The 20,223-nt window shown below is 37.8% G+C and overlaps 8 non-coding genes across 8 annotated transcripts; 6 read left to right on the top strand and 2 right to left on the bottom strand.

Annotated features, from left to right (window-relative positions):
- The first annotated feature begins 6,327 nt into the window (after window positions 1-6,327).
- Window positions 6,328-6,399, top strand: trnae-uuc (transfer RNA glutamic acid (anticodon UUC)). Its single transcript has one exon. It is a non-coding gene; the product is annotated as a tRNA-Glu (tRNA).
- Window positions 6,400-6,629: 230 nt separating this feature from the next.
- On the bottom strand, window positions 6,630-6,701 carry trnae-cuc (transfer RNA glutamic acid (anticodon CUC)). The gene has a single exon. It is a non-coding gene; the product is annotated as a tRNA-Glu (tRNA).
- Window positions 6,702-6,975: 274 nt separating this feature from the next.
- trnar-acg (transfer RNA arginine (anticodon ACG)) lies at window positions 6,976-7,048 on the top strand. The gene has a single exon. It is a non-coding gene; the product is annotated as a tRNA-Arg (tRNA).
- A 2,074-nt stretch (window positions 7,049-9,122) lies between these two features.
- Window positions 9,123-9,194, top strand: trnae-uuc (transfer RNA glutamic acid (anticodon UUC)). The gene has a single exon. It is a non-coding gene; the product is annotated as a tRNA-Glu (tRNA).
- A 90-nt stretch (window positions 9,195-9,284) lies between these two features.
- trnay-gua (transfer RNA tyrosine (anticodon GUA)) lies at window positions 9,285-9,371 on the top strand. The gene is given in 2 exon segments: window positions 9,285-9,321; window positions 9,336-9,371. It is a non-coding gene; the product is annotated as a tRNA-Tyr (tRNA).
- A 65-nt stretch (window positions 9,372-9,436) lies between these two features.
- Window positions 9,437-9,508, bottom strand: trnae-cuc (transfer RNA glutamic acid (anticodon CUC)). Its single transcript has one exon. It is a non-coding gene; the product is annotated as a tRNA-Glu (tRNA).
- Window positions 9,509-9,835: 327 nt separating this feature from the next.
- On the top strand, window positions 9,836-9,908 carry trnar-acg (transfer RNA arginine (anticodon ACG)). The gene has a single exon. It is a non-coding gene; the product is annotated as a tRNA-Arg (tRNA).
- Window positions 9,909-17,052: 7,144 nt separating this feature from the next.
- Window positions 17,053-17,125, top strand: trnak-uuu (transfer RNA lysine (anticodon UUU)). The gene has a single exon. It is a non-coding gene; the product is annotated as a tRNA-Lys (tRNA).
- The last annotated feature ends 3,098 nt before the right edge of the window (window positions 17,126-20,223 follow it).

Below are 20,223 nucleotides of genomic sequence, written 5' to 3'. Positions count from 1 at the left end.
CTCATCCACCTTTCCAATGATAGTGTTATATGCAATTTTAGATGGTTTATCATCCCATAAAAACTTTAAAGTCATAGTTTTTATTCTCTTATACACCCACGTAGGTAGACTAACAACACTTAAAACATACCACATCTTAGATAGAAAAAGAGAATTTAATACCAGTACTTTCCCTTTTAAAAACAATACTCTCTGCTTCCAAAAACATAATCTTTTTTCCATTTTATTTAGGAGTTCATCCCAAATTATTTCTCTAGTTTTCATTTCATCATATCCCAGCGTAATGCCTAAGATCTTTATGTAATTGTTTTGTTCTTTAAATTCCCAATTTCCTTGTGGAGCTTCTGCTTTTCCCATCTTAATGTATTCCGTTTTTTCTTTATTTACTTTTGCTCCCGATCCTCGACAATATTTATCAAATATTTCCATAGCTTTCCCAACACTTTTAAAATCTTTTAAAAATAGAGTGGTATCATCAGCATACTGAAAAATCTTCTGTTCTGTTCTATTGATTTCTATCATAAACCCTTTAATTTCCTTTTCTCCATTTATAGCTAAGCCTAATGGTTCAGCAACTAGTGTGTATAATAACGCTGATAAAGGACATCCTTGTCTTATAGATCTGGAAATCTCAATGTAGTCTGTTAAAAATCCATTTATTTTAAAACAATTAAAATATCTGTATAAAAACATTTGATCCACTTAATGAAATTCTCACCAAAGCCAAATTTCTGGATTAAGTCAAATAAATAGCTGTGCTCAACTCTATCAAAAGCTTTCTCTAGGTCTATGCCTTCATCTTTTTTATCTACATGTATCAGATTAAATCTCTTATACTTGTTATTGTGTCTGCTATATCTCTGCCTATTTCACCATAAGCTTGATTAGTTGTGATAAGAGTGGGAACTACCTTTTTAAGTCTGTTTGCTAAAATCTTTGCTAATATCTTATAATCTGTATTAAGCATACTTAAAGGTCTATAATTTTGCAAATCATCTTTATCACCTTTATTTTTATAAATTATTTTAATCATTCCTTTCTTCATACTCTCACTCAACTCTCCTTTTTTAAAAATAGCAGTAAAAAGATCTTTTAAAATTGGAATTAAAACATCTTTAAAAGTCTTATAAAATTCGGATGATAAACCATCTAAACCAGGGCTTTCCCCATTGCTTAATTGTGTTATAGCTTCATTTATCTCATCTTCAGTTATATCACTATCACACCGTTCTTTATCCTCTTCACTTACTTTAACCTTTATTTGATTCAATAAAAAATCCTTATCTTCTTCATGAACTCCTTCTCCCTTAAACAAAATTCCATAGAAATCTTTAACTGTTCTTAAAATACTTTCTTTATCTTTGACATTTTTCCCTTTTATTGAGACATTCTTTATCAAATCGGCTTTTTGTCGTGTTTTTTCTAAATCATAAAAGAACTTTGTACTTCTTTCTCCCTTCACTGTATTTTTCATCTTGCTTCTTATTCTAGCTCCCATACATTTTTCCTCTTCTACTTTTTTCAGTTTCTCTTCTAATATCACTATTCTCCTAATATCCATATTTCCTTCTGTTATCTTTTCCATTTCATTCTCCCATTCTTTGTTTAATTGTCTTTCTTTAGCTCGATTAGCTTTCTGCATTTTCTTTGAACATTCTATTGAAAATCTTTTGGCCTCTAATTTTACATTGTCCCACCACACACTTATTTCTTCATCATATAACTCATCATTTACACTATTAATAATAATATTTTCCATTTCAATTTTATAACAATCATTCTTTAAGAGCTCTGTATTAAACACCCATACACCTGGTCCTCTTTCAACTCCACTGAAATCCATCATTACATACAAAAAATCATGGTCACTACAGCTAAAAATCTTGTAAAAAATCTTTGAAATAAAAGATTCTAATCTTCTTGTACATAAAACATAGTCTAATCTACTTTGTTTTAAAACTGTATTCACCCACTGCCTTCTTGAGTATTCTCTTTTGACTCTATTTCTCTCTCTCCATACATCTACATATTTATGTTTTTCAATCATGTATTTCAGTTCTTTTCTTCCAACATCTGCTCTATAAACCATATAATCATCTACATCTATCCTTTCTAAAACAGTATTAAAATCTCCTAAGACAATAACATTATTCCATCCACTCATTAAAACACTTAGGTCCTTAAAAAAAGTAACTCTTTCCAGGTCTTGATTTGGAGCATGGATGTTACATATTGTTATTTTTTCACCGTTATTTATAATTTTAATAGTTAGGATCCTTCCATAGTTATCTTTAAATAAAACATCAAATGAGCATCCTATTCCTCTTCTAATTAATATTGCCATGCCTTTTTTCTTATTTGGGTCATTATTATACAATATTTCCCCGTCCCAACATTTTTTAAACTCATTAATAATCGTTTCATTCCATCCAGTCTCCTGTATACATATTATATCACATTTTTCTGTTAAAGCAATTACATTTTCAAACTTCACTTTAGATGACAGCCCTCTCACATTAATTGATACCAAACATAAGTTGTTCATTAGAAATATAAAAGAAAACAAGCCATCCAAACAGAAGAAAATCCAAATTAAACAAACCATCAATCATCTGTAGTCTTCTTTATCTAAAATCTTAGATCAGTTCTGTCAGTTTTTAGTTTTGCTTTTGCTTCTTTTCGTAATTTCTGTTTCTTAAGCACTTGCTGAATATTTATTTGTACAGTTTTTCTGCGTCTTCTGTTTATGCTGTCTATTGTTCTGTCTTTAGTCCCAATATTTATTTCATCATTATCATCATCGCTTACCTCTTCCTCAATTCTGCTTTCTGTATTTTCACCCGCTGCTCCTTGTTCTTTTTCCATGTCCTGTCCATCATCTTTCATTAGATGTTGTGCCTCAGTCTCTACTGTATCTCCTTCATCCTCTTCACTCATAGCCTGCTCCTCTTCTTGTTCATTCAAACCATCCGCTGTTAAATCCTGTGCTTCCTCCTCACTTTCTTCATCGCTTAATTTCTCCGTTGGTTTATGCATTTCCATCACTCCAGTCTCTTCCTCATCCGATTCACATCTGCACCACAATGTTGTCTTTTTGCAGCCTTGGCACCGTGGGGCTTTACAGTCCCGCGCAAAATGTCCGTGCTCCAGACATTCTCTACACACAAATTGTGGGCAGTCTTTTTTTTCATGTTCAGTGCTTCCACATAATCTGCATGTTTTTATCTGCTGATCATGTATCACTCTAAAATATTTGGGTCCTTCCTCTGTATCAAATTTGACGTTGTAAGGAAGAGTTGTGACTTCTTTTGGAAATTTCACTCTGATGAACCTTGTTCCGTCAGCCACAGTTGTTCCTGGATGATATCTTCTTCTTAGTGGGAGAATTGGAGAAACTCCCCAGTCCACAAGCTTTTGGATGATTTCACTATCTTGAATATAGTTGGGTAAATTTAAAAAAGAAACCATTCTCTCAGTTGGGCAGAGTTTTGATATTTCACATAATTGTTGGTTGATCATTAGTCCATCCATTAAACTATCACAGTCTGTTTCATTTTCCATAGTTAGTTCATAGTCAAAATTTGATTTTTTCCTCAGTCCAAACAATTTTCCAACTCCAGTCTTTCCTTCCACAGCCTTTATAATCATAACTACTGTGATAGTTCCAGGATCTTTCACAGTCATTGTCAAAGTTGTTTCTTTTTTATATTGTCTCTGAAATCTAGCTTGACTTTTCAGTTTGTTTATCATCTCATTTCTTTGACTTGTTTGTTGGGTGTTTTCCAAACGTTCAGCAATTGCTTTACCTTTTGTTTGTTGTATTTCTCCACTTCCTCCTCTACTTGTGTCTGATCTGTTTTTCCTCCTTCTTGCCACAACAGTTGCCCATGTGTCATTATTGTCAATGTCCTTGTTTGAATCTCCTGAATTGCTATCTTCAGGAGTAGCTTTGTCCGTGCTGCCATAGTCGATATTCAGTTCCTGTTCCTTTGTCAAAGTGTCCATTCTTTCAAAAGGTTTTAACCCCAAACAGATAACACTGTCTGGGGTTTAACTAAAACTAAACAAAATTAATATAACTTATTTTAAGCAAAATCAAGAAAAAAACAATAAAGAAAATCAAAATGGGAGAGCCTTTCTCTCCCTACTGCCACCTCACACTTCCTTGAAAGCAGTGACTCAGTCAAACTCAAGGGGGCGTGCTCAGGGTGGTATGGCCGTAAGCGAGAGCAGCAGTCAAGAGTTGGCTATTTAAAAATAGGCGCAGCACCAGGAGCCGAGCGCAGCTCAGCTTGCATTGACACAGCACCAAGAGTAACAAGGCCCTTGTCCCCTCAATTGTTTACCTGTTTTTTGTTTTTTTTTCTGTTTCTGCTCCGGGGCACCAACAGCTCTTGCTAAGTTAAACCAGCCAAGTCACTGTACTCACTTTCCCCCGAATGGAATCAGTCCCTACCACTTAGAAGTCACCCAGCCAACTTGCAGCGTAATCTCTTCCACTTGTAAGTCTCTGAGCTGTAGCAATACCTAAGTGCTCTGATAAAACATGCATAAAAGAAACTATGGCTTTTAACCTCCTCTTGGAGAGAAGAGAGTCTCCGACCCTGGATCTCAGGGGTTCTCTGGAGGGACTGTCAGGAATCCTGTAAGAGCATCCCATCCACACAACGTCTTGCTATAAAACAAAGCAGAATGTGTGGTGACGGAACTCCAGGTTGACAGAGCCTTGTCCTTGTTTCAAATAATGTGCTAACAAGGTGCTGAACGGAGTGCCAGTGGCACAAAGGATAACGCTTATGACTATGGATCAGAGGATTCTAGCTTAGCAATCGTAAACCCAGCCTACTTGATGCAAACGTCCCTACCAGGCCCAACCCTGCTTTTCTTCCGAGTTCAGATGAGATCAGGCATTGCCAGGGTGGTATGGCCGTAAGCGAAAGCAGCCGTCAAGAGTTAGCTATTTAAAAATAGGCGCAGCACCAGGAGCCGAGCGCAGCTCAGCTTGCATTGACACAGCACTGACAGTAACAAGGCCCTTGTCCCCTCAATTGTTTACCTGTTTTTTTTTTTTTTTTTTTTCTGTTTCTGCTTTGGGGCACCAACAGCTCCTGCTAAGTTAAACCAGCCAAGTCACTGTACCCACTTTCCCCCGAATGGAATCAGGGAAGTGGGTACACTGACCTGGCTGGTTCCAGAGTTCAGAGAGGAATTCAGAGTTGTTGTTTTTTTGTATTTTGGGAAGTATATTAGCTGCCAAATGAAGGAATTTAAAAAGCTTACAGCACCTGGTATTCCCAGGCGGTCTCCCATCCAAGTAACAAACCAGGCCCAACCCTGCTTTGATTCCGAGTTCAGATGAGATATATATATTTTTTTATTAAAATCAAATATTTACATTTTTACAAAGAAATGATCACATCACACAAAAATCACATGATACTTACAACACTCATTATTAGACTTCATATTTTTCCCATAACCAACTTAAAATGTTGTCCTTGTATTCAACCATTACGTTCCCTTTTACCATTATTTCTATAAATACATTTAAGTACATTCTTGTACTATAAAATAGTTGAATATCAATTTTACAGCCATCTCCATTCTGTTTTTAAACATACGCCATATATCCACTCTCTTCCCATCATGTTTAGCCATATTTCTCCTTATCCAAATCACATACTTAGCAATTGTTATACATAGATTAAAAGCATACATACCACATTCATTTTGACCAAATAAATATTTTTTTTCCCAGTTCTTTTGTTCATCCACATATATGTCCCCTATTAACGATTTAGCATTTTTCTGAAATTTTTCCATAATTCCTCCAACTTTTCACAATAGAAGAACAAATGTAATAAACCTTCCCCTTCCTTTATACACACCTTATATGTTATATCTTGTTCAATTCCCATTTTACACAATCTCATTTCTGTTAATATGCAATTATGTCTCAATAAATAATTACAATTTTCTAAAATTGGTTCCATATATTTCATTCTGACATTTGCCCATATTTCTTTTTCATTTAAATCCTCATATCTTTCCTTCCAGTAGTTGAATGCTATAGGTCTTATAAAAGCCTTTGATCTAAAAACAACATAAAAACTCTTAACTGTACATAAGCTCATATTGATCTTTTCTCCTTTTTTTTTCTTAAAATAGACCTCTGGTAATTCTTCCTTATCCCGCAACTCATTTTTTTTTTCAATTATTTCAATCCAATCTTTTGGTATTGCTTTTTTCAAATCATGATATTGTCTTTGTAATTTTGTTTTAGAAAAAACTGAAGTTTTTGCCAAGACTGCCCTCATAAGTGGCAGCTCCCATATGGTCTAGCGCTCAGGATTCCTGGTTTTCACCCAGGCGGCCCGGGTTCGACTCCCGGTATGGGAAGCCTTGAGTATTTTTGCCACTGCCCTTTTTTTCCAGCAGTCGGACTGCAGCAACTTTAAGGGGGTGGGCTTGTGTGGGACTCTCATAAGCCTTCGATAGCTGAGTTGGTAGAGCGGAGGACTGTAGTTGTGTTGTTGGCAATCCTTAGGTCGCTGGCTCGAAGGAGGTCTTTTGCCCTTTCATGCCTGTGCAGTTCGCATATATCTTGATAGCTAGAGCTCAAAAGGAAGTTCCCTGACCAGGAATCGAACCCGGGCCGCGGCGGTGAGAGCGCCGAATCCTAACCACTAGACCACCATGGAAGGTCTTGCAGAAGCTCGCCCTCAAGCCTAGCTGTGGGCCTCCACGCAAGTATGCTGCAGCTGCTCTGACAAAAATAAATCTAACGCTTGTAACCTCCTCCTGGAGATGAGAAAGTCTCAGACCCTGGATCACAGTTCTTCTAGGGAGGGACTGCCACATGCACTGTAAGAGCATCCTATCGACACCACAACTTGCCATAATAACGAAGGACAGCATGTGTTGAATGAACTCCGTGTTGAATGAACTCCGTGTTGAATGAACTACGTGTTGACAGGGCCAGTGGCGCAATGGATAACGCGTCTGACTACGGGTCAGAAGATTCTAGGTTCGACTCCTGGCTGGCTCGCTCTGGTCTTTTTGCTTTGATGTCAGCCAGTGCACTGCAGTCGCCTTTCGCCCCCACTGGAGCTGTTCAGGTCCACTCTGGAGTGAGTCGAGTTTAAGGGGCCGCAATCACAGAGCATGTGGGGTGCTCACCTGGTTTCAAAGGCTGCCCCAACTGCTAGATTTTTATTAACGTCTACTACAGCTACACCAATCGTAAACCCAGCCTACTTGTTGCAAATGTCCCTATCACTTAGAAGTCACCCAGCCAACTTGCAGCGTAATCTCTTCCACTTGTAAGTCTCTGAGCTGTAGCAATACCTAAGTGCTCTGATAAAACATGCATAAAAGAAACTATGGCTTTTAACCTCCTCTTGGAGAGAAGAGAGTCTCCGACCCTGGATCTCAGGGGTTCTATGGAGGGACTGTCAGGAATCCTGTAAGAGCATCCCATCCACACAACGTCTTGCTATAAAACAAGGCAGAAAGTGTGGTGACGGAACTCCAGGTTGACAGAGCCTTGTTTCAAACAATGTGCTAACAAGGTGCTGAACGGAGTGCCAGTGGCACAAAGGATAACGCTTATGACTATGGATCAGAGGATTCTAGCTTAGCAATCGTAAACCCAGCCTACTTGATGCAAACGTCCCTACCAGGCCCAACCCTGCTTTTCTTCCGAGTTCAGATGAGATCAGGCATTGCCAGGGTGGTATGGCCGTAAGCGAGAGCAGAGTTAGCTATTTAAAAATAGGCGCAGCACCAGGAGCCGAGCGCAGCTCAGCTTGCATTGACAAAGCACTGACAGTAACAAGGCCCTTATCCCCTCAATTGTTTAACTGTTTTTGTTTTTTTTTTCTGTTTCTGCTTTGGGGCACCAACAGCTCCTGCTAAGTTAAACCAGCCAAGTCACTGTACCCACTTTCCCCCGAATGGAATCAGGGAAGTGGGTACACTGACCTGGCTGGTTCCAGAGTTCAGAGAGGAATTCAGAGTTGTTGTTTTTTTGTATTTTGGGAAGTGTATTAGCTGCCAAATGAAGGAATTTAAAAAGCTTACAGCACCTGGTATTCCCAGGCGGTCTCCCATCCAAGTACCAACCAGGCCCAACCCTGCTTTGCTTCCGAGTTCAGATGAGATATATATATATTTTTTTATTAAAATCAAATATTTACATTTTTACAAAGAAATGATCACATCACACAAAAATCACATGATAGTTACAACACTCATTATTAGACTTCATATTTTTCCCATAACCAACTTAAGATGTCCTTGTATTCAACTATTACGTTCCCTTTTACCATTATTTCTATAAATACATCCTCCTTTCCTTGTACTATAAAATAGTTGAATATCAATTTTACAGCCATCTCCATTCTGTTTTTAAACATACGCCATATATCCACTCTCTTCCCATCATGTTTAGCCATATTTCTCCTTATCCAAATCACATACTTAGCAATTGTTATACATAGATTAAAAGCATACATACCACATTCATTTTGACCAAATAAAAAAAAATTTCCCAGTTCTTTTGTTCATCCACATATATGTCCCCTATTAACGATTTAGCAATTTTCTTACATTTTTCCATAATTCCTCCAACTTTTCACAATAGAAGAACAAATGTAATAAACCTTCCCCTTCCTTTATACACACCTTATATGTTATATCTTGTTCAATTCCCATTTTACACAATCTCATTTCTGTTAATATGCAATTATGTCTCAATAAATAATTACAATTTTCTAAAATTGGTTCCATATATTTCATTCTGACATTTGCCCATATTTCTTTTTCATTTAAATCCTCATATCTTTCCTTCCAGTAGTTGAATGCTATAGGTCTTATAAAAGCCTTTGATCTAAAAACAACATAAAAACTCTTAACTGTACATAAGCTCATATTGATCTTTTCTCCATTTTTTTTTCTTAAAATAGACCTCTGGTAATTCTTCCTTATCCCGCAACTCTTTTTTTTCAATTATTTCAATCCAATCTTTTGGTATTGCTTTTTTCAAATCATGATATTGTCTTTGTAATTTTGTTTTAGAAAGAACTGAAGTTTTTGCCAAGACTGCCCTCATAAGTGGCAGCTCCCATATGGTCTAGCGGTCAGGATTCCTGGTTTTCACCCAGGCGGCCCGGGTTCGACTCCCGGTATGGGAAGCCTTGAGTATTTTTGCCACTGCCCTTTTTTTCCCAGCAGTCGGACTGCAGCAACTTTAAGGGGGTGGGCTTGTGTGGGACACTCATAAGCCTTCGATAGCTCAGTTGGTAGAGCGGAGGACTGTAGGTGTGTTGTTGGCAATCCTTAGGTCGCTGGTTCGACTCCGGCTCGAAGGAGGTCTTTTGCCCTTTCATGCCTGTGCAGTTTGCATTTATCTTGAAAGCTAGAGCTCAAAAGGAAGTTCCCTGACCGGGAATCGAACCCAGGCCGCGGCGGTGAGAGCGCCGAATCCTAACCACTAGACCACCAGGGAAGGTCCTGCAGAAGCTCGCCCTCAAGCCTAGCTGTGGGCCTCCATGCAAGTATGCTGCAGCTGCTCTGACAAAAATAAATCTAACGCTTGTAACCTCCTCCTGGAGAGGAGAAAGTCTCAGACCCTGGATCACAGTTCTTCTAGGGAGGGACTGTCACATGCACTGTAAGAGCATCCTATCGACACCACAACTTGCCATAATAACGAAGGACAGCATGTGTTGAATGAACTCCGTGTTGAACGAACTCCGTGTTGAATGAACTCCGTGTTGACTGAGCTGTGTCCTTATCACAAGTAACAAGATAAAGATGAAAAGATAAGCAGACAGGGCCAGTGGCGCAATGGATAACGCGTCTGACTACGGATCAGAAGATTCTAGGTTCGACTCCTGGCTGGCTCGCTCTGGTCTTTTTGCTTTGATGTCAGCCAGTGCACTGCAGTCGCCTTTCGCCCCCACTGGAGCTGTTCAGGTCCACTCTGGAGTGAGTCGAGTTTAAGGGGCCGCAATCACAGAGCCCGTGGGGTGCTCACCTGGTTTCAAAGGCTGCCCCAACTGCTAGATTTTTATTAACGTCTACTACAGCTACACCAATCGTAAACCCAGCCTACTTGTTGCAAAAGTCCCTATCACTTAGAAGTCACCCAGCCAACTTGCAGCGTAATCTCTTCCACTTGTAAGTCTCTGAGCTGTAGCAATACCTAAGTGCTCTGATAAAACATGCATAAAAGAAACTATGGCTTTTAACCTCCTCTTGGAGAGAAGAGAGTCTCCGACCCTGGATCTCAGGGGTTCTATGGAGGGACTGTCAGGAATCCTGTAAGAGCATCCCATCCACACAACGTCTTGCTATAAAACAAAGCAGAATGTGTGGTGACGGAACTCCAGGTTGACAGAGCCTTGTTTCAAACAATGTGCTAACAAGGTGCTGAACGGAGTGCCAGTGGCACAAAGGATAACGCTTATGACTATGGATCAGAGGATTCTAGCTTAGCAATCGTAAACCCAGCCTACTTGATGCAAACGTCCCTACCAGGCCCAACCCTGCTTTTCTTCCGAGTTCAGATGAGATCAGGCATTGCCAGGGTGGTATGGCCGTAAGCGAGAGCAGCCGTCAAGAGTTAGCTATTTAAAAATAGGCGCAGCACCAGGAGCCGAGCGCAGCTCAGCTTGCATTGACCCAGCACCGACAGTAACAAGGCCCTTGTCCCCTCAATTGTTTACCTGTTTTTTTTTTTTTTTTTTTCTGTTTCTGCTTTGGGGCACCAACAGCTCCTGCTAAGTTAAACCAGCCAAGTCACTGTACCCACTTTCCCCCGAATGGAATCAGGGAAGTGGGTACACTGACCTGGCTGGTTCCAGAGTTCAGAGAGGAATTCAGAGTTGTTGTTTTTTTTGTATTTTGGGAAGTGTATTAGCTGCCAAATGAAGGAATTTAAAAAGCTTACAGCACCTGGTATTCCCAGGCGGTCTCCCATCCAAGTACCAACCAGGCCCAACCCTGCTTTGCTTCCGAGTTCAGATGAGATATATATATTTTTTTTTATTAAAATCAAATATTTACATTTTTACAAAGAAATGATCACATCACACAAAAATCACATGATACTTACAACACTCATTATTAGACTTCATATTTTTCCCATAACCAACTTAAAATGTTGTCCTTGTATTCAACCATTACGTTCCCTTTTACCATTATTTCTATAAATACATCCTCCTTTTCTTGTACTATAAAATAGTTGAATATCAATTTTACAGCCATCTCCATTCTGTTTTTAAACATACGCCATATATCCACTCTCTTCCCATCATGTTTAGCCATATTTCTCCTTATCCAAATCACATACTTAGCAATTGTTATACATAGATTAAAAGCATACATACCACATTCATTTTGACCAAATAAAAAAAAAATTCCCAGTTCTTTTGTTCATCCACATATATGTCCCCTATTAACGATTTAGCAATTTTCTTAAATTTTTCCATAATTCCTCCAACTTTTCACAATAGAAGAACAAATGTAATAAACCTTCCCCTTCCTTCCTAAACACCTTACATATTATATCTTGTTCAATTCCCATTTTACACAATCTCATTTCTGTTAATATGCAATTATGTCTCAATAAATAATTACAATTTTCTAAAATTGGTTCCATATATTTCATTCTGACATTTGCCCATATTTCTTTTTCATTTAAATCCTCATATCTTTCCTTCCAGTAGTTGAATGCTATAGGTCTTATAAAAGCCTTTGATCTAAAAACAACATAAAAACTCTTAACTGTACATAAGCTCATATTGATCTTTTCTCCATTTTTCTTCTTAAAATAGACCTCTGGTAATTCTTCCTTATCCCGCAACTCATTTTTTTTTTCAATTATTTCAATCCAATCTTTTGGTATTGCTTTTTTCAAATCATGATATTGTCTTTGTAATTTTGTTTAACAACTCTTTTATAACCATCCTCCACAGCATCTACAATTACTTGTAATGGTACAAATCCTTTTATCACTTCATATAATACATCTTTAACTTGTCTTAATCCTCCATCCCACCTTTCCTTAAAATATAACATTTTTCCTTCATTTAAAATATTTGGATTCAGAAAAAGTGGTTGTTCTACAATCTGAGCCCTTCCTTTTGGTACAATAAACACATTTTCTAAAAAAATTCACCCCATGATTCTAAGACCTCAACATAAAATCTTGGCAGACCTGCTGTCATCCATATTTTTCATTTTCATCCATAAAACATTACATCCCATATCAAAATGTCCACATTTCTTCAAATAATAGTCTAACACACTTTTCCAAATCACATCCATTTTCCCTTCCAAAAACCTTTGAATAATCTTAATTCTTAATGTTTTCATTTTTAAAAAAGCTATCTAAAAGTCCCAGACCTCCTTCTTTTACCTCCACAATCAAAGTATTATAAGCAATTTTGGCTCTTCCATTTCCCCACACAAACTTTAAAACTACATCCTTAATTTTTTATAGTATACTTCAGGCAATGCAGTTACACTTAACACATACCAGACCTTTGACAACATTAAAGCATTTAAGATTAATACTTTCCCTTTTAACGTCAAATTTCGAGCTTTCCAAAATCTAAGTCTTTTCTCAATTCCATTTAAAACTCCCTCCCAATTTAAAATATCTGCTTTATTAGAATCCATCCCCACCCAAATTCCCAAAATGTTTGTGTGTTGCTTTTCTTCTTTAAAGGGTATGTGTTGTGTTATTTCTTCTACTCTTCCCACCAGTGGTGTAGTCCTAAAAAAAGGTGGTGTACTATTACCCACCCAACCCGCCCATGCTATTTTATTATTTTACCTGAACGTTTCAGCGAGACATCATTCAGACTTTGAAAAACTCACGAAATTTTCTCACAGCTGCTGTGGTCGTCAGGGGCAGGGAATGGCGCAAAATATGAACAAAAATGCACCAATTGCAACAAATTAACATGAGAGTTAAAAAAAAGCACTTGTTATACAGTTAAGGGATGCGAATACACGTAAATTAGGGAAGTCTAATCAGCAAAACAAGTGAGTATACTGAGGGTATACACAATTATTGATCCTCAGAAGTCGTAATACCCAAGGAGCTAGTGGAAAAAAGTAGGCATACTGAGTATACGTGCATATAGCCCCGACTACACCACTGCTTCCCACCCTCATGCATATACTTTTTACAACATTAACCTTAGCTCCTGATTCTTACAATATCGCTCTAAAATCTCCATCGCGCCTTTAATACTCTGAATATCTTCAACCAACAATGTTGATACACAGCTTCTCTGTTGTCTTTTTATTCTATTTGTATCCCTTTAATGCTTCTATCTGATTTTATTGCCAATCCCAGTGGTTCAGCTACCAGCGTGTTTAATAAAGCAGACAATGAGAATCCCTGCCTTACTGATCTTGTTGGTTGAAGACATTCTGTTAAAAGCCATTACATTTTTTACATGTTAAAATATCTGTAGAAAAAAATCTAAATCCATTTCCTAAAATTTTCCCCAAATCCAAACTCTTTAAGAACTGCAAATAAAAAATCATGCTCTACCCTGTCAAAAGCTTTCTCTAGATCTAAACCTAATAAAAAAACCCTTTCTCTTTTTCTTTCATATAGTCTATTGTATCTCTTATACTTTTCACCACATCTGTTATGTTTCTTCCTTGCACCCCATAAGCCTGTGTCGTTTTAATTATCTTGGGTAAAAATATTTTAACCTATTTGCTAAAACTTTTGCTAAACTGTTCATATCTGTATTTAACATTGTTATTGGTCTAAAATTCTTTAGATCTTTTTTGTCCCCTTTTCCTTTGTATATCATTTTTATCATTCCTATTCTCATCTTTTCACTCAATAATTCTTTAATAAAAACCTCTTCATAGATCTCTTTTAAATCGGTACTAAAATATCTTTAAATTCTTTATAAAATTCATTTGTTATGCCATCTACACCTGGACTTTTTCTTGGCATTAATTGCTTAATAACCACCTCTATTTCTTCTTTTTGAATTTCTTCACCACAAAATTTTTTGTCTTCTTCGGTTACCTTTAATTTGATCTGTTATATAAAATATTCTTTCTCTTCTTCATTTGTTCCTTGTTTTTTGAACATATCACTATAAAAATCCTTTACTGTTTTTAAAATCCCCTCAGTTTCTGTTTCTACTTTCCCCTCTTTATTTAATACCTCTTTTATTAATTCAGCTCTTTGCCTATTGCTTTCCAAATTAAAGAAGAACTGTGTAGATCTTTCTCCTTCTACTGCATATTTTGCTTTACTTCTTATTATTGCACCTTTGCATTTTTCTTCTTCTATTATTTTTACTTTTCTTGTAACCTTACAATTTCTTCTATATCTTCGTTTCCCCTTACCTTCTGTCCCTTTTCTTAACTCTTTATCTAGCTTCTTTCTTATTTCTTTTTTTTTGTTTGTTTTTTCATACATTTACTATATTCTATTAAAAAAAGTTTTTAACCTCCTACTCAGCCATTGCTCCTCCCAGTGAATTATCTTCCATTTCATCTCGATTTCCCGCATTACTCTCTGTATTCTCAATAATTACTTTCTCAACTTCACCAATCTTTCCCAACACTGTTTCATCCATCATTTGCCTTGCTTCCTTAACAGTCTCTGGGATTTGTGTAACATTTCCTTTCTCCATCCAACTCTCACATCTTACCATCACCTTTCTGCAATCCAGGCATTTCACTGCATCGCAATCCCTTGTGAAATGTCCTTGCACCTCACACAGATAGCATTTAAAATCAGGACAGTCTTTAAACACATGTCCAGGACCCATACACAAGCGACAAGTTTTCACTTGACGGTCATGCATAATTCGGAAATATTGTGTTCCTTCTTCAGTATCAAATTTTGCACTGTTTGGGAGTGATATCACCTCCTTCGGGAATTTAACCCTTAAATACCTTGTACCATCTGCAATGTCTGTACCCGGATACATTCGCCTTCTGATATCAGATGCAGGTGTTACTCCCCAAAACTTACGTTTATCCAGAATTTCATCATCCTCAATATAAGCCGGCAAATGTATAAAAGATACAATATACTCTCTTACTTGTAAGTGTCTTACTTCACAATTCTTCCCTTTTATCATGAGTCCATCTTCCAAATCCTCGCCGTCCTCTTAACTTGGCAGAGTTATTTCACATTCCTTTTCCTTTCTTGGTCTTACAGCCAGAACCTTCCCTTTTCCTATCTTCTCAGTCAGAGCCTTTATGATGTCTTCTGCTCTAGCCTCATTCACTTCTGTCATATGAACAATCACTGTAGCTTCTTTAGTATAGATCCTTTTATCGCCCATTTGTCCGTGTCCAAAGTGTTGTCCTACTTCCAGTCCATTATCCAGTTGCCCTCTTCGTTTTCTATCCATGTCCATATCTTTAAGTTTGAGTCCTTCCACATTTGCACTCATAACAGAACACAAACTTCCCAGACAGCAAAGTGCTGCTGGGAAGTGGACAAAATTATCAAAAAAAGAAAAACTAAAAAAAACTCAAATTTTTTCTGAAAAAACAAACAAACAAAACAAAAATTGAGTGATCCTTTCTCACTCTCTGCCTACCACTTCCTTTGCTGCAAGTGCACTATTGCCCTCTAGCATTCCAGGGTGGTACGGCTGTACGCGAGAGCAGCTGTCAAGAGTTGGCTATTTAAAAATAGGCGGATTCACGTCGAGGAGGCAAGAGGAGGGTTGAAAACTGGGCTTGGACAGCTTTTTCTTCATTAATATTCCTTAATTCTTCATAAGCCTTGGACTGGTCATCAGCCGTAACATGAACAGTGCATCACACAGAACATTATTAACATGTTTTGCAGCAAACAAAGCATGCCATTCAATCTTAGACATAGCCCAGCTTTTACTCCACAAAATGTCAGCTTGCCCTTTCATGAGCTGCATCCAGTCAACCCTTGCAATGACATTCAAACCGGGGGAGCTCATTACAGTGAATACTGGGTGACAGAAGATGAGAACTCCACCACTGCAGAGTGAAATTATTGACCTCTGATTTTTTTGGTGAGGTTGTACCTTCGAACGCTTTATCCAACCTCAAAGTCAGAAAGAGATGGCATCCATACTTGACTTTTTTTTTTTCGCCCACACAAAGAACTCCTTGGTCAAAAGCTTTCATTTTCTACACTTCTGTGAGAGGATGTCCGCAAGCGTTGGTAATATAGTGGTAAGCATAGCTGGCTTCTAAGTAGATTCCCAGCCAATGTATTCCTTTTGGCTGCCGTAACATTACATGGCCAGGCGCCACTCTTGTGAAGATGTCCCATGACATGTGGGTAGATTAGTGCATCTTGAGATGGTTGGGATCCATATGCTGGACATGTTTTTCAGTGCAGAACCAAGACAAAGAGGGCCTTGGTTGAAAGCATTCTTTTTGAGCTCTTCTGGCACGAGACATCTGCAAGCATTGGTGGTATAGTGGCGAGCATAGCTGCCTTCCAAGTAGTTGACCCAAGTTCGATTCCCGGCCATTACATTTCCTTTGGCTGCTGTATATTTCACTTAGTCCGTTGCCACCATTGTGAAAGGCAACAGCCAAAAAGTAAAAGACAAAAAAGGGCCTGCCAGTTGGGGAATCGAACCCTGGTCTTCCGCGTGACAGGCAGAGATACTGTCCACTATACTAACGAGGATCTGCAGCTTTGATGCCAGCATGCTGTGTAGATAAGCATTGATCAAGTCAAGCTTCTGAGGCATGGAAGGAATCGTTTCAATGGTTAAGTCTCCATTTATTGCCACAACAACAGAAAGACCTTCTGCAGTTGTCATTGATCTTTTTAATGTATCCCACATGACATGGCGTCCAAACTACTGTGTTTTACTGACGTCTACACCTACAACAACCATAAACCCAACCTCATAGTAACCTGTTGTGTTTTAGCAACATCTACACCAACCACAAGTCCAAACCCCACCTCACGGTAAACTTTTGTGTGGCGTAAAGGTCTGCGCCGACCACAACCCTAAACCTTGCCTACTTGCGAAGCACTGGCATGGAGCCCGGGTAGCTCAGTCGGTAGAGCATCAGACTTTTAATCTGAGGGTCCAGGGTTCAAGTCCCTGCTCGGGCGTGTAAGGCTCTTCTTGTGGAGCCACAGCTTTTGCCAGTGAGCTATCGCTTGCTGAAAGTTTCATCTGGATGCACAACACGTCTACTAGGCATGAGGACATGGAGAGCACAGGCAGTCTTGTAGTTGCGGAAAGGGGCAAATCAGAGGGAGAAACATGCCGCACCGGGGCCACAACGGCTGTCCGGTAACTCGCCGTGATCGGATTGTGGTTAGTACTCTGCATTGTGGCCGCAGCAACCCCGCTTCGAATCAGGGTCACGGCAGGATTCCTTACGGTGACATTGGCATCACGCCCCCCTCTTGCCACCTGTTTTGTACAGCCCACTTTTCAGTGCACGCTGCTACTCTTAAATCTAAGCTAATGCCCCAGTGATCCCGGATAACTCAGTCGGTAGAGCGTCAGACTTTTCATCTGACGTTCCTGGGTTCAAGTCCCTGTTTGGGCGTGTAAGCCAACTTTTGTAGAGCGTGGAGGATTCAGATTTCTACCTTCCTATCCATCTCAGCATGAATCAACGTTTATCCTTTCCTCATCATCTTGTTTCTCATTTTTTTATATAATTATTTGATTATCTGAATGAGTAATTAACTTTGAATTGATTTTAATTAATGAATAAGTTAACACATTGCTTAATATAAGAATGTTCAGTGCGTTTGCCTGTCTCTTTATAACTTTTTCAGGAGCCACCAAACTAAGTCAGAGGTCACGGAGACCTTGAGTGGAGCTGAGGGCTGAGGACCGAAAGCAACTGTCTCCATTGTTATTTCTATGAGTTAATACTATCTAAAATGTCTTAAGGGATTTTGCTGTTTTTACGGTTAATTCTTTTAAGGTGATTCTACTTTTTATTCAAGATAGACTTTGTGTAGTAAGGATATAACTGCCTGAATGTAGATTATACCGGTTTTTAACCAGTTTTGATAAAGACGGCTGAGACTACACTCAGCCTCGGATAAAAAACAGATTATACTTTAAGTGTGTGTGTTCTATTTGACTGTGGATCCGTTTCATAGGTCTGGAGTCAGCTCTGAACAGTCTAGTGGATGTCTGACGTTTATGCTTGGGATACTGTTCAGAATTGTACGCACGCACCCCACGTGAAAATTCCAACTGGAATTCTCAATGGAATCCTATAAAGAAATCCTATTGGAATCCTTTAGGAAAAGTTTCCAAATATGTTAGAAATTCCAATAGGATTTCTGTATAAGATTCCATTTAGAATTCCTATTTGTTTTTGGAACCTTAAAACCTAAAGGAATCCATCAGATTGTCTAATACGACTTATATGACAAGTATATGGGATTTTAATGGAATCCTAAATGTACACTTTTCTTTTGTATCTGTGACTGTCTTATGAAAAGTCACCTTGACACCTTAATTTTTGTGCAATCTATATTAGAGAACAGCATTAGTGCACAAACCTCTGAAAATATTGATTTAAAAAGGGCAACAAAATTATGTCCTGTTGTTTCAACATTGTTCAATGTGAATTCAGTTTTCATTATATGAGCAGATAAAAAATATTCACACACAAAGTTCTAAAAAATTACACAAAATTGTGGTGTCTTTTTGTCATTTTTCACTTAATCAGCGCATTTTTGGGAGATGGGCTTCCTTATTTGGCTGGCTTCAACATTATATTTATTTTTGATGTAAACTGTCAGAGATAAGAAAAAGAAACATATTTAGACTCAACCCCATCTGAGAGCAAAAGAACCCCCCCACCCCCTCCAGCCACAGCACTCAGCAGTACCCAAACCAGCCACGGGTTGTTTAAAAATGTTAACTTTATATTTGATTTAAGAGATGACTATAAACTGTTTAACAAAACTAATAACTCATAAAGCAAAAATTAAACTTGACTCCACATAACACACTGATTTAGATTTATAAATGTATAAATGTCTGAGCATTATTAATACTTAATTAATACCGTTTATGTAGATTTATTTTATTTGAAATTTCTCATTTATTTTTTTCTATCTGCCAAGTGACTTATACTCTAAGAAATAATTGACTATTTTATTTTAATGCTAAATCTCAAGGCCTGACATAGTTTTTAAAGTAGATAGCAAAGTCCTGAGTGTAATTATATAATTATATTTGCATATTTTTGTTTTTAATATCTTAAAATATGACAATATTTACAAAATATATTTTTAGGAAAAAAAACTTACCGATGATGTCAGAGACTTATTTGGAGTCCAGTTGTGGCTTAGTTGCTTTGTCTCTGAAGGCATTTGAACATTTGCCAGTGCAGCAGTGTGTACCAAAGGGTGTTCCTTCCAAACACGGCTACTAAGAGATCTTTTGTGGCCATTTTGGGGTCAGTCTAATTCACATGGGCAAACTGTTCACCTGTGATTGAAGTACTGGGGCCAATTCTCACCTAAAAATAGTGATCAAGAAATGAACAAGAAAATAGTTTAAACATTTTTAGAGCTGCTTCAATAGCAAAAGGTGAACCAACAAAAATTACTAGGCACTATGTTATACACAATCTTTATGTAAGGTATAAATCACATACAGGCAGTTGTTATCACAGAATAATGCCCAACAGACTTGTGATGCACTGTTTTATAAGACTGATCGGCTTTATTCTGCGAAAACAACCACCTGGAGGTACTTTATCACATTTGATCTAATTCTACGATCAAGAACATCAAAAATGTATAACCATTATAATGAAAAAATATGGAATTTCTGTTTATTGCATGAAATAATAAATTCCATGGTCTGTTGAAATTATTGATTCTGATTGGCTGGAATGTGTCCAATATAAGAAATTAGTTTAATAATTCATTCATTCATTTTATTTTCGGTTTAGTCCCTTTATTAATCTGGGGTTGCCACAGCAATCTGATACAAATATTAATGGGGTACATCCAAGAACAAAATAATTTTTAGCATTTGAATCACTTATTCAAATGAAATATTTCACACAACTTACCTTTTATCAAAAGTGTTACGGTTTCCAAAAGTATACCCTTGATTTCTCTTAATTCTACCAATATTACCTCATTTAATTTCATGCCAATTCTTGTCTGTGTTGTTTTCGAAACGGATTCCTAGAATTGTAAAACAGATTTTAAGCAGT

The sequence above is a fragment of the Danio aesculapii genome, chromosome 4 (assembly GCF_903798145.1).
Source record: "Danio aesculapii chromosome 4, fDanAes4.1, whole genome shotgun sequence".
NCBI classification, from domain to species: domain Eukaryota; kingdom Metazoa; phylum Chordata; class Actinopteri; order Cypriniformes; family Danionidae; genus Danio; species Danio aesculapii.
This window is presented reverse-complemented; position numbering and strand designations above follow the sequence as displayed.